This window comes from Anastrepha obliqua, chromosome 1, assembly GCF_027943255.1.
Source record: "Anastrepha obliqua isolate idAnaObli1 chromosome 1, idAnaObli1_1.0, whole genome shotgun sequence".
Lineage (NCBI taxonomy): Eukaryota > Metazoa > Arthropoda > Insecta > Diptera > Tephritidae > Anastrepha > Anastrepha obliqua.
Genome location: NC_072892.1, coordinates 122,796,343 through 122,810,252, shown reverse-complemented (window position 1 = coordinate 122,810,252; position 13,910 = coordinate 122,796,343). Strand labels below are relative to the sequence as shown.

At 38.9% G+C, this 13,910-nt stretch overlaps 1 pseudogene; it reads left to right on the top strand.

Moving 5' to 3' along the window:
- The first annotated feature begins 4,786 nt into the window (after positions 1–4,786).
- Positions 4,787–5,495, top strand: LOC129237053 (60S ribosomal protein L13a-like; annotated as a pseudogene).
- Positions 5,496–13,910: the final 8,415 nt, after the last annotated feature.

Genomic DNA, 13,910 nt, shown 5'->3' with positions numbered 1-13,910 from the left:
TGACGTGGTGGCGTCACGCAGATGGGGTCTTTCCTTGGAAAAAAGAGCCACCGCCTCGGCAATTAATGCTAAAAATAATCAAAACTCCAAAAGGCAGCAACAAAATGAAGGATCAAACTAGCTGAACTGTTGCACTGTTTGAGAGCTTGAGACATTCCTCATGAGATGAATGAACGCGTCAAGCCACAACAACAACTGCAAGTGAATGCCAAGTATTGATCTGAGAAATGAGCTGCATTGTTGGCATATTGAAGGATTCCGTTGCGCAGAAAGGAGACTATTTATGTTTTTTGGTAGACATGTGTTGCACACAACCTCAACAGTTCAAACGATAAAACATCATTTTGCCGAATTTCTCGCCGTACGAAGGTTCTACGCCTGCGCGTATCAGTTGATTGTTGAGTGCCACATGTGAAGCCTTGCCATGCAATCAACGCCAAAAGAAATCGTATTCATCACATTCTTGGCATCACATGCCACATCTTATAAGAAGAAATTCGAGAATTTATTTGATTAATGAAATGAAAAGTCTTCTTCCTGATTTTATGGCGAGAAAGTAATTTTCGCATGCATCTTTTGCTAGATATTTGACCAAGCAATGAATTAACTTTTTGGAGAAAGACAAAGCGAATTTCAAAATTATGTTCCACTGGAAATTACTACCACGCCTTTTTCAATTTCAGTGAGAAATAAAGGGTGATCAATTTAGAGGTATCGGATTTAAAATTGAAATACGTTCTGTCAAAACATTACCAGCAATTGTTTAATAAAACGCAAAATAATTCTTTAATCGTCAAAATTTATTTTGTTGCCTTCAAAATATATTCCATTCGAGGCAATAAACATAAGCCAACGATTAGTCCAGTCATCAAAGCACCTTTTAAACGCGTTTGAAGAGATCTTCTTCAGCTCCTTCAGCGAATTCTCCTTAATGGCATCTATCGACTCAAAGCGGCGTCCGCGGAGTGGCAGTTTAGGGAATTTTTTGATGAATACGGTGGTTGTTCGATGATATTTGTCGAGTTTTTGGTCAAAACAGTGTTCACAATATGAGCCTTGTGAAACGGTGCGTTATTATGGTGCAAGATCCATGAATTTTCTTTCCACAAATTGGGCCGTTTCCGACGCACGTCCTCTCTCAAACGTCGCATAACTTCCAAATAATATTCTATATTTACCGTAGAACCATCTGGAACGAATTCCGAGATTCCGAGTGCACAGCATCATGATAATCAAAGAAAACGAGTAGCATGGCTTTCACTTTTGACCGACTTTGACGTGGTGTTTTGGGTTTCGGCTCATGTGGATAGCGCCATACAGCCGCCTGATGACAGACTCATATACCAACGTCTCATCACCGGTTATTATGCGCTGGAGTTTCGTTATGGTTGGGTTCGAATTCACTTGCTCAAACATATCTTCTGCCACCTTCTCGGGTCGGGGCCTCTGCAAAAGTCTTATACCACTCATAGACGAGTATTTTTAATAACGCCATAGGTTTTCTGCAACATTTTCAAGGACTCGGCGTACAAGATCTCTTTCTAAACCCAAAATTGAAGACAAATTCTTTGTTCGACATTTTTATCCCGAGTGAAAATTGCAGAGTACACATACGGTTGACTGATATAATTAAATACCAAAAACAAGCTAATTGACAAATGAAACTCTAACTCAAACTCTGCGACACTATAGAGTACAGTTGTAACAACATTCCAGCGAGACAAATTTAGACATTCAAGTATGTGCAACGCGCTTTTTAAATGAACAATTCCCGATATTTTTTTGACAGAATGTACACATGGTTTGTTTTTTTTATATCCTTGTTCACTCCGCTCGGGAGCATAGGGCCCCCACAACATAGACATAGCGCAGCAAATAAAGATCCAGCGGCTTTACTGGCTAGGTCAAGTCTTTGGAATGAATATAAACCCTACGGCTTTGAAGGTATTCGATGCGGTACCACCTGGTGTTAGCAAAGGAAGAGGAAGGCCTGTTCTGCGTTTGAAAGATCAGGTGGAGAAGGACTTGGCTTCACTTGGTGTTTCCAACTGGCGCTGGTTAACACGCGAAACAAATGACTGGCGCGCTTTGTTAAAGAAATAATAATAGTAAATCAAAAATTCCAAAAATCTCAACAAAATCATAAATAAATAGCATATACCCATCCTATCATACTCTTTTGGGCACTCCTCAAGTAGCACTAAAGCGCCGTTTTGATACCATTGTGAAACCTCAAACAGGCAGAAATCTACAGCCAGCCAGAGCTGTTTATATAATGGAGGGGATTGATTGGATTTAGGTTTACGCACTGCCCCAGGCTGTCGAAGAAAAGAGTACCCAGTGATCTCAATCGTCTAGCTGCGAAACCCGGACATTTACAAAGAAAGTGCTCAACAGTCTACTTCTCCGAAAAGTCCCCACAGCCACCCACCGCGTGTGTGCCGGTCGTTCAGTGACCGGTAAACATAGCTACGAGTTTGAATATTGAATGGTGATAAGTCCAAAGGACTTTCTGAGTCCTCCGTACGTTGTACTGAGGCCAAAGGGTTTTCGAAATAGCACATGAAGAAATGGAGCCCCATCTTTTCTGCGCTTTCCTGAGAAATAATTTGTGCAGTTCCCCTTCCAACTGTCACGGGGATGCCGATGACCGGCTAGGTGGTCTCTGAGTCCCTTTGCTGGCAAGCTCATCAGCAATTTCATTTTCCTCTACGTTCCTATGTCCTGATACCCAGATTAGAGAAATCAGTTTACTAATTTCGTTCTGCACCATGGCGTCGTCAGAGCCTTAATTGTGGCTTGACTATTGGAGAAAATTTTAATATCTCCCTCGCTCCCGCGTTCCCTAAGCATTTTGCATGCCTGCAGGATCGAAAAGACTTCTGCTTGAAGAACACTAGCAGTGTTCGGCAGTTAAAAGAAGACAGATAAATTGGGGATAGAAATATCCAGTAACCGCGATATTATTAAGGAAGGGGCGCACGAATTGCAGGTTTCATAAGGGATGTTGTATGGTGGAACAAATATATGACAATATATATACAAGACTGTAATAAGACCAATCCTGACCTATGGAGCCGAAGCACGAGCTGAAAACGCAAACACAAAACAGCTACTGCGTACAGCTGAAATGCAAGTTCTACGATCCATCGTAGGAAAACCACGTATTGACTGCATTAGAAACGAGGTCATTCGTGACGAAACTAGCGTTAATGACGTAGTGAAGTTTATAAGAACAAGAAGACGAGCTTGGAAAGATCACGTTTCTAGAGCTAGTGGCGACAGAATAATCCGAATAGCGAGGGACTATATACCATATGGAAAGCACGGACCTGGAAGATCACCAAAGAGATGTCGCGAAAGCTGGATTTCGACATCAGCGGAAGGACAATAACATTTCGACATTTTGAATTTTAATAATACTTTGTAATTTATAACTATGTAATTGTGTGAAGAAAAACAGGTGAAAACCTATAATAAAAGAATAAGAATAAGATAAATTGGCTGATTGAGAGAAAACCCCTGCTCCGACTCCCGATTCCATCTTGGAACCGTCAGTGAAGACAGAGGTGTAAGCTTCGGTGCAAATTTTCCCCTCGAAACTAGAAAACAGAGGACAAAATGTAGAAAACTACAACCAAAATCATGCATACAACATATTACAATCCCAAGAACAGAAGGAGAAAATTTAAATTTAATATCTACTAAGTATAACCTGTAGTAAGGCATTTCAAAATTTAGAAAATGCTGTGCCTACGATAAATAAAGAATTTTTACTCCAATTTTACACGCACTAATTTATGGATAAATACTCAGTGCATAGCACAATAAACTTGTGAGCGAATTCAACTGATAAAAATAATAGCAAAATGTTATGAAAACCCAAATATTTATAAAACACAATTGCGTTTTTTCTAATTAGTTCAGCAAAATGACATATTTATAAATTACGCAAAACTATGTATTACCTATTTATTATCAAAGTAACAAGAAAATGCAGTTCCGCTTCCTCTCTAACATCCTAGTCTTTTAATTTATTCTGTGGCATATCATAGCTAGAAATATTATATTTAAATGTGTTTTTAATTGACTGGCAAACAAGTGCAAACAAATCCATGTGGCGGGGTTTCCAATTACTTCTTATACCAGTGCGCACTGGTGCGTTCAGGTTTTGCAACTTTGTGCTCAGAACAGTTGGTTCCCTGCAAGTTAACCTTTAATCAACTATTTTGTAAGGATTTTAAAAAGTATTAATTTTTGTCAATTATGCAGTGGACTTTTTTTTTATTTTTAAAGCAGAGTTCTTGACAGGCAATGGCAAACCTCCAAGTGTATTTCTGCCCTGAAAATGTTACGCATGAAAGGGCAACTGCCGTTTAGAAGCGACATAAAGCTGGAGGACTCTCCAGTTGTGGAAAACATCAAGACTTACTCCACAAATAAGAGAAGGATCTCGGCCAAACACACAAAAAGGGTGTAAACGCCAAGTATACTGTATTCACATGTTTATATGTATGTAAAAGTTCATCCATCCGGCCGCCTGTGTTAGAAATAAATCGAGTAATAATTCAAATATCTCAGGGAAACTTAATGCTCAAATAATAAGGACACAGGTTATGTTTCAGTTTACAATTAACTAACCAGGGTCATCGTCCATTAACAGCAATTTTACAAAAAATGGCTTAAAGTAAGAACTTTAGAGACACCAGAGTAGCACTGCCTACTTTTTGCTATTTGGTGTTAAAATCAATAAGAGTCGCTAACAACTTCCACGCGGTTCTTTAACATGGCTGGTTTATCTACTAGAACCGTTTTTATTGATTCTCGTGGCCATCTGGTTGACCATTTGGCTTTCTTTGTTGCCAAATACCTACTGGAAGGTGGTAAAGTTGCTGTTGTTCATTTTGAAGAGTTAAATTTCTTAGGTCACTTCTACAGAAGCAAAATAAAGTACTTGATCTACGTGCGTTGTTGTTGTTATTGTTTAAGTGGTTGAGTATTTCTATTGAAATAATCTTTACATTTTACGCCTTTACGTCGTTTTACTACCACTGTTCTCGTGTGATGCCTTGTTGTGTTGTTTTTCTTTTTTTGTTTTGAGTAAGATTCATTTCGTGAGATCCAAGACAGCGTCTGGAGATGGGATTTAATGTTAAAGGAAGGTTAAGTCTGGCTGCAAGTGACCTATGAAACCTGTAACGTAAATGCTCGTGGTCAACATCATTACGGTGCCCCGTCACGCTTTTTTTACCTATGTTGCTGCATTTAGTGGTATTCCACAACCATACGACAAGCGTCCTCGTTTCTGCATACCAATTGCCATGCCCATCTTCACATTATATGATCGCAAACACTGCTAAGTTGTTGGACGTATGTCACATGAAGCCGGCTGGCATTACAAGGATGTCGTCGAGAGCTTGGAAAAGAAACTCAAGGATTAGTTGCGCATCAACTTGAAACACAATAATGGTTCTATTCGAAGAAATTTATGGTAGTCTAAGTGGAGTGCGTCTTCATATTGTTCCACAAATGGAGGGACCTACAGTCTTAAGCCGACTCCGAACGGCAAATTTTTTTTATGAGGACCTTTTTCATGGCAGAATACACTCGGAGGTTTGCCATTGTCTGCCGAGGCTCAACCGCTACAAGAAAAAACTTTTGAAGTGAAACTTCTTAGGCGTCGATGGACGAGCGTGAATGGAGAGTAAAATTTCAAGGCCATGCAACGTTTTGGGCATTTTCGTTCCGCGAAAGAGAAAAAAGATATAACGTAGAGGAAAAGGAGAGATACCCTTTAGTCTTTTTTTCCTGAGTTCTTTCTTGAGGTTGCTAATGGCTAGTGAGAAATAACACTGCCTACTTGTTGGCGCTTGTTTGTTGGTGCAAACTTGTAGGAAATATATTTTTGGTGCCTACTTTTTGGCGTTATATTTCCTTGGTGCCTACTGTTTGAGGCGTTTTTTGGTCCTAATTTTGTTTGCGTTTTTTTTTTGTGCCTACTTTTTGGCGCTTATTTCCGTTTCCCGGCTAGTGCTTGTGCGTACTATAAAGTGCTATCCATTCCGGCGTCGGATTTATTGGTATTGCTTTATGGTAATTTGTGCCGTTGCTGCGGTCCTGGAATCGCTGCGTTTATGCGGGTGATAAACACTCGGAGTAGTGCGCGTTGTTGCCACGGTTTGTGTCCGGCGTTTACCTACACCGGTCGGCCCTTCTTCGTTTTTTGTAAATTTTGTCTATTTGTATTCTCTGCAAATGTTGTGAATTTATTTCGATATATATTCTTTCTCTCTCTCTCTCTCATTCCCTCTCGGGTCTCTCCCTCTTTCTTTGCCTGCCTTGAAAGTTTCACTTCTGTTATGTGTACGTAGCGTGTAGCTTTTTTTTCTCTATTTAAGTGTTTCACGGAGATTCGAACCTACGCTCTCCGAATGATAGTCACGCGCCAATCCATTCAGCTACGTCCTGTAGCGTAGCGAAATTGCTTGTATAAAACGAGTAGAGTTCATTTTTTAATAAAAATACTACAATGATTGGGAGAATTACCCCAAATAATATTTGATGCTGATCTACATTTGACTATAACTGCGACAATTCGCTAAAAACCTGCGCTTGGTATATAAAATTCGTTTTTAATCGAACTTAGAAGCCTCTTTACTTGTTCATTCATAAAACTTGCATTTTGAGTTTGTGTTGATGTATGTAAATTCACATATGTGTAGGAAATTGTGATTCATCAATGAAATGCATCATTAAAAAATAAATGCATGTGTGTGTGTGTGTACATGCATACATATGTAAAAACCAATATCTTTTAGCTCTGAGCAAATATGGTACACTTACATTTTTCAAGTTCCGAGTTTATATACCCTTCATGTTGCAACTAGCAACAAATAAAATAATATGGTATTTTTGTTGGTATTAGCGCTGGCCGTAATCGAACGTGTGTGGGGGTGTAGAATAGAATTTTCATAATAAAATACTTGGAAGAAGGTGTGAGTGGAGCAGGATTGCTCCGTTTTCACCTCTTTATTGTTGAAATGAGGAAAATGTACGACAAAGCTATTAAACAGCGTCCGATGTTTTTAACGTGAATACGTCCGACACCAGGGTGCACAACGGATCAAATCAATGCAAAGCATTTCAAGGTACCAATTGGCAGGGCGGAATGGACATACTAACCACCTTGGTGGGGTTCGGGGCCTGTCTAAACCTCTGCCGTACTATGGGTTTGGCACACGGTTGGAATGCAACTTCACATCGACCCAAAAAGGCTCTACCCGAATTTGAGTGTTAAACCACAACCACCACGATACTCCTCGAAGGGCCTACCTCAAGACCAGGTCGGAGCAAGCTCCGAGGGCTCCTGTTCCCCGAGGTACCAGATTTAAGTCTCCTATCAGACTTCGTAGCCAAGACTACTACCAGTTCAGCTTCCATACAGCTCTGGGCTGGTGGCCATATCCCGAATGCCACAACAGCACATACAAACTAAAACTAATCAACTGAACGCCTAAAATTTTCTTCGCCGAATAAAAATTGCACGCGCATACTGACCTAACAGTTCGACATTCCGACGGGAGGAGACAACACCATTTGCAGAGGGCATGCACCCAGTCCTCACTTGGCGACCTACAAGCACATTCCTCACTTACAGACAGCCGCCTATCGTGCAAAAACGCATTAAGAGGCCCATGTCTTTTAAGGAGGAAACTCAGGCTAAAGGAAAATCCAACATCAGGATTTACCCCGACAAATGAAGCATCCCGAATGTACGCATATGTCACACGGCAAAGCTATTAAACAATAAGCAGCATCCCATTTGGTCATACGGTGAGAGTTCATCAAAAGTGAAGCAATAAGGAATAATCTTCAAGAAGTCTTCGATGTAGCCGAAAATCGCTTTCATAAAATTGTATGTAAAGGAAGATATTTACTCAAATATGGTAATTTCATATACATAGATAGCAAGTCATGGGAATCAATTGACATCTTTTTGCAAGGCGAATTCATTAAAGGTGGTGTCACTAGGGCAACAACATCATTAGAATGTCACGTCAAAGTAGCAAATAAAAAAACGATTTATTTGTGAAGGCAAAATATGATAGAAAAAAAGAAGAAATTTATTTGTCGTGTTGAAATTATTTTAAAATGTTCATAATAAATTTTTAAATATCCACTTATGTATGCAGTTATTAGGCACACTGATTAAATTTATGTGTGCCTTTGGTGTTTTGTGCAAAATAAAAACCTTGGTCGTCGGCAATATTTGGCAAGAGGACGAAATACCATATATTAAACGGGAGGCATGCAGTTAGAGACAGAATTATCGGCGATAGAATGGCTTTTGTCATTAATATGTTTTTTGTATCTGAGCATACTATCTCTACACGTGAAAAGTGGTCACAACAAATGAAGCTTAAAAAATTGTCTTTTTCCGCCCTTGCCTTTTTTAAAACAAACTGCGCACTTTCACATAAATTTATTTACGCTTTTTGAATTTAAATTCATTAAAAAATTTCAAATTACAAATTCGAATGTAAATATTGCAAAGCGAATCTATTAAAGGTGGTGTTCGTTAATAACCTGATTTGTTTTTTTTTCTTTCGCCGTGTACATATGACTGTCAGCTCAGAATGAAACAAGGCGAGTTCAGTATTTGTTTTCTAGTTTCCCAATGCTTTGCTTTGACAATCAAACGTACAGAACATTGTTGTTGGTCCTTACCACCTCCTTTAATGAATGTGGTGGGTGAGGTAGGGTTCAAAATGCTTTCGCACTTACAGCGAGCGTCGTCTACTGCGTCTACCATGGTGTGGCTACTAAAACAATCCCTCCTCTCCTTCTGGGGAGACACCCTTTCCGGGAGTACTTCCTGCATTACTTCTGGAGGGCCCAGAAAGGCATCTATAAAGGACCAACTATATTCACCCACGTCTCTATCTGTGTCCACTTGTGTCTCTATCTGTGCGGCTTCGCTTTGTTGCACTCTGTCGAGGTCAATCTTTTTTTCGAAGTACGTTCTCGATGTATTTCTTTATCGCGTTCCAGCTGTCCTTGAGTTCGAGCAATTTGCTGATTATGTTGCTCGGTGCGATGCTACCTCGGCCAATCTGCTACCATGAGGTCGACGAGTATCTGTCCGCTGATCACAAAAATTACTGCACCTAAGACAGCATTTTTGTCATAATTACCCACCTCGATAATGAAACTAAATTAGTATAATTAGCATGCCAAAAATCTTGCTATATAATCTTCAATTCCTAGACAATGGTGCTCCTGGTGCTCATCTGGTTATTCGGCTTAACCATTTACAAGAATTTATCAACATATTCGATGATTGGTCTGCCAGAACGAAATCACTGGAAGCACGTAGCAAAATTTGCTTGGCATTCGATAATATAATTGGGCGTATAAATATCAACATTTTTTTGGGCTGCCTACTCGTGGTGTATCAAAGATTGTATCGTATTTTCTTTTTCTTCACCCTTATTTTGGAACGCAGTAAAACACAACTAGATTCACAAAACACAGCCTAACCTCATGCAGTGTATAAAACGTGAGTCTTACCTGTAGTTCACCTTTTACCTTTACCTTTACTTCACTTTATAGTGTGCACAATAACCCTGAGTTAGATTATTTAAAATCAAAAATTTCTCTTTTTCGAAGTTAATGTAGAGCGGCCGCCGTAGCTGAATGCGTTGGTCCGTGACTGCAATACGGAATTCAGAGGGAGCAAAGTTCGAGTCTCGGTGAAAGACCAAAAATTAAGAAAAAGTTTTTTCTAATAGCGGTCGCCCCTCTCCAGGTCGCAATGGCAGACCTCCGAGTGTATTTCTGCCCTGAAAAAGCTCCTCATAAAAAATATCTGTCGTTCGGAGTCGGCTTGAATCAGTAGGTCTCTCCATTTTGTGGAACAACATCAAGACGCACGCCACCAATAGGAGGAGGAGCTCGGCGAAATACCCAAAAGGGGTGTACGCGTCAATTATATATTGTATATACATATATAATTTTTTCAATAATTTTTTTACGAAATAAAAAAGAAATGATTTTGAGAGATGGAAATCTTAATTTTGATCTTTAACCGCGCCATTGCTTCTCTGTTTGTCTACTGCAGCTCTCTATTTCACAAGTGTCAGAAGGTTAGTTAGTACGCGCCAATTATTTTTTTTTTTTTAAGTTATTTTTTGTTTCTATTTTATGTTAAATCGAAAGCAAAACGCCGCTCACTGTTAAAAATATGTTTTGTTTTTATTTTTACAAGTTGTAGGCTGATAGGCATATAGAAATATTTCATGTTACCACTTTTCATGTTTCAATTTTTATAAATTCTTTGCGTATGCATTGTCTACTCATAAATTATACTCAGTTTCGTGACAAATTTCGCTTGTTAACAATGGAGTGGGGAGCTAAGGAAAATCGTATTGCTGAAAAAACTTAATATTTCGAGAATGTTTGTTTACCGCGCAATCAATCGTTCTTTCCGTCCTCGTGTGGTTCGAACCAGTGCAGCCATAAAAGCCCTTCAAGAAGGAATTCGCAGAAATTCCCCTAGAAAGCAGAAAATCATGTCCAGGAAAATGAATGTATCGACCAGATCCATGTCAACACTAATTAGAGATGACCTCCACATGAAAGCCTTCTGCCACTCAACTGATCATATTTTGACAACTCAACTGGTCATCTTTAGACTTGACAGATGCATGATGCTTCTTCGGTGACACGCGGTCAACGGCCATGAAAATATTCTTTTCACAGATGAAGAAATGTTCACAGGTGCAGAAGTTTTTAATAAGCAAAACGACAAAATCCATGCTAAAACTTCTGAAGACGCAAAAAATGTTGTTCCAAGGGTTCAGTGTGGCTGCCATCCAGCATCCGTATTGATTTGGTGGGGAGTGGCTTGTAAAGCCGTTACATCATTTGTGCAAAAAAGGGGTTAAGACCGGGGCAAAAGTCTAACAAGAGGATATCTTATAAAGCATGGTGAAGCAGTTGAGCAGTACTCTCTTCAATGGAGAGCGCTCCAGCCCGTACGGTAAAAACGACCTAGCAGTAGCTAAATAACAATATTCCTCGGTTCATAGCCGCAGAAGATTGGCCGTCTGGAAGTCCAAATCCGAATTCATTGGACTGCAGTTTGTGGTCAGAATTGGAGAATATGGCCTGTCAAAGGCCTCAGAAATTTGGAGAGTCTCAAACAATTTTTGGTTCCAGCAGCGCCGTCAATATCCATGAAAATCGTGCATGCTGCAATAACTGAATGGCCTAATACTGACCATTTCGACTGAAAATTACAATTTTTTTTAGTATTTACATGATTCATTAAAACTAACTTATTTAAAAAAAGTAAGTAAAAGTTAAATGCGTTAAAGATATGAAACGCATTTAACTTGTAAAAGAACTTATGACGATACCAAATATAGTCATAATATTTATATATAATAATACTGTAATATGTTTGTCCAAGAAGCTAAGAGGCTGCGATTTGTCTTGAGTGTGACTCTTCGTGCCTGGTAGTACGAGGGGTGCCTTTTATATTTCGGGATTTGGCAACCCTGGTTTTGCAATCTGGCAACTGACAGCTGTATCGCAAATTTTGACATTTTTTGGCTTTTACGTACTCAGAACGTTTTGAAATACCAGCGCTATTTGTGTTGTTTACAGTAACTTAAAAGATTCATCTCGGTCCAAAAATGGAAATAAATCGTGAACATTTTCGTGCGATTATTTTTTACAACTTTCGACGTGGATTAACTCAGCAACATTACATGGATGAACTTAATTCATTTTTTGGCAATGAAGCTCCATCAAGGACCAGTGTTTATCGATGGTATGGTGAATTCAATCGTGGTCGTAGTTCACTCCAAGACGAATTTCCTGAAGGTCGTCCAAAATCAGGTGTTGTTCCGAAAACCATTGATGCTGTGCGCGAACTGATATTGCAAGATCGTTATGTGACCTATCGTGAGATTGAGACAATCTTAGGCATTAGTGGGACCAGCATACATTCAATATTGCATAAACATTTGAGTGTCAAAAAAATTTATTCGCGTTGGATCCCACACAATTTGTCAATCGCTCAAAAAAAGGCTCGTGTCGATTGGTCGAAGGAAATGCTCAAAAAATACGAACGCGGGGCTTCGAAACACGTCTATGACATCGTGACAGGTGATGAATCATGGATTTACGCGTATGAGCCCGAAAGTAAACAGCAGTCGACTGTGTGGGTGTTTCAAAATGAGCCAAATCCAACAAAAGTTGTTCGCGCACGAAGCACTTGCAAGCAAATGGTCGCCTGTTTTTTCGGAAAAACTGGACATGTCGCAACCGTACCACTAGAACAAAGCATAACAGTAATTCTGAGTGGTACACAACCATTTGTTTGCCAGTTGTCTTCCAAGAAATTAGGAAAACCAATCGCCAAAGACGGATCACTCTTCACCAGGACAATGCGAGCTCTCACACATCGGCTCAAACAACTGCATTTTTGAGCACCCAAAACATCGATGGGTCATCCGCCGTATAGTCCTGACTTGGCACCGAATGACTTCTTTTTATTCCCGTACGTAAAAAACAAACTGAGAGGTCAACGTTTTTCGACACCTGAAGAAGCGGTTGCGGCATTCAGAATGCATGTTTTGGAGGTACCTCATTCAGAATGGCAAAAGTGCGTCGGCAATTGGTTCAAACGCATGCAAAAGTGTATAGATCTTCATGGAGAATATTTTGAAAAACAATAAAGTGATTTTCGATAATTAAAATTTGTTTTTGTTCTCTAATCCCGACATATAAAAGGCACCCCTCGTAGGACAGGGGTATCATCTTTTCTGCATATGTGTCAATGGTATAGGATCTGTGAGACAGTCGTGCATGCTACATATACATATGTATATGTTTATGTGTATGTATGTACATATGTATATAGATATTTTACATTTTTTATTGCTTACATTTTGTTTTTGCAATGCCACTAGGGCAGATCCGGTGGCGACTCACGAGGCATTTGTTGTATTCAGAAAAATGTACAAATGTTTGTGACTCGTGCAGTGGACGCGCTGTTCCTTCTGCATATAATTATGGATATGTTCTTTTGTTTATGTTGCTTGTGTGATATCAGGTTCTATGGCGCAATGGCCTCCGATATAAACGTTTACCAAATTAAAGCAACTTTTTCGAATGACGAGCGTAAAACTCAGGCATTTAATTAAACATTTTTTTTTACTCATTTCCGCAAATATTTTGTTACAAACATAAACGTGTTTAGTTATAAATATTAATATTTAATAATAACGCCACATTAAAAAATTTAAAATTTTGATAAAATTATTCACAAGGAAGCTTGGCAGTTAGATTTTATGAAAAAAACGCACACACAAATTTACGGTTTCCGGTGACGAAAAGTTATCACACAAATATCTAAAAATACTTGAACTTTCGTACTAAAGTAGGCAGAAAGCGCAAACCAATCAGTTAAAGACCTTCAAAGGGTATTTGGAAAATATGCATTTATGTATGTAAGTAGGTATCTTAAAATATTTATAGCAATAATTGATAAATATATTTATCAAATATACACTTTTACACTCAATCAACATGCATGTGTATGTATGTATGTACTACCGAGTTCTTATGTAGGACATACTTAGGCGTTTTCATATATTTATGTACATATCTATTGTACATATATGTGTATGCATTTATATTAGTGATGATCCTATCGACAGTATCGATAGTTTTATTTTGACATCACTATCGAAAGTTGTCCAACACTATCGATAATTTATTTCTCATTGCTCACTTTTTATTAGCTGTCATGGCAGGTACAGGGTGCATATGGTATTTCAGGAAAATTTGAGAGTCAATCTAGTTAGCTTTTATTTTAAACAAAATTTAATGAAACTTCA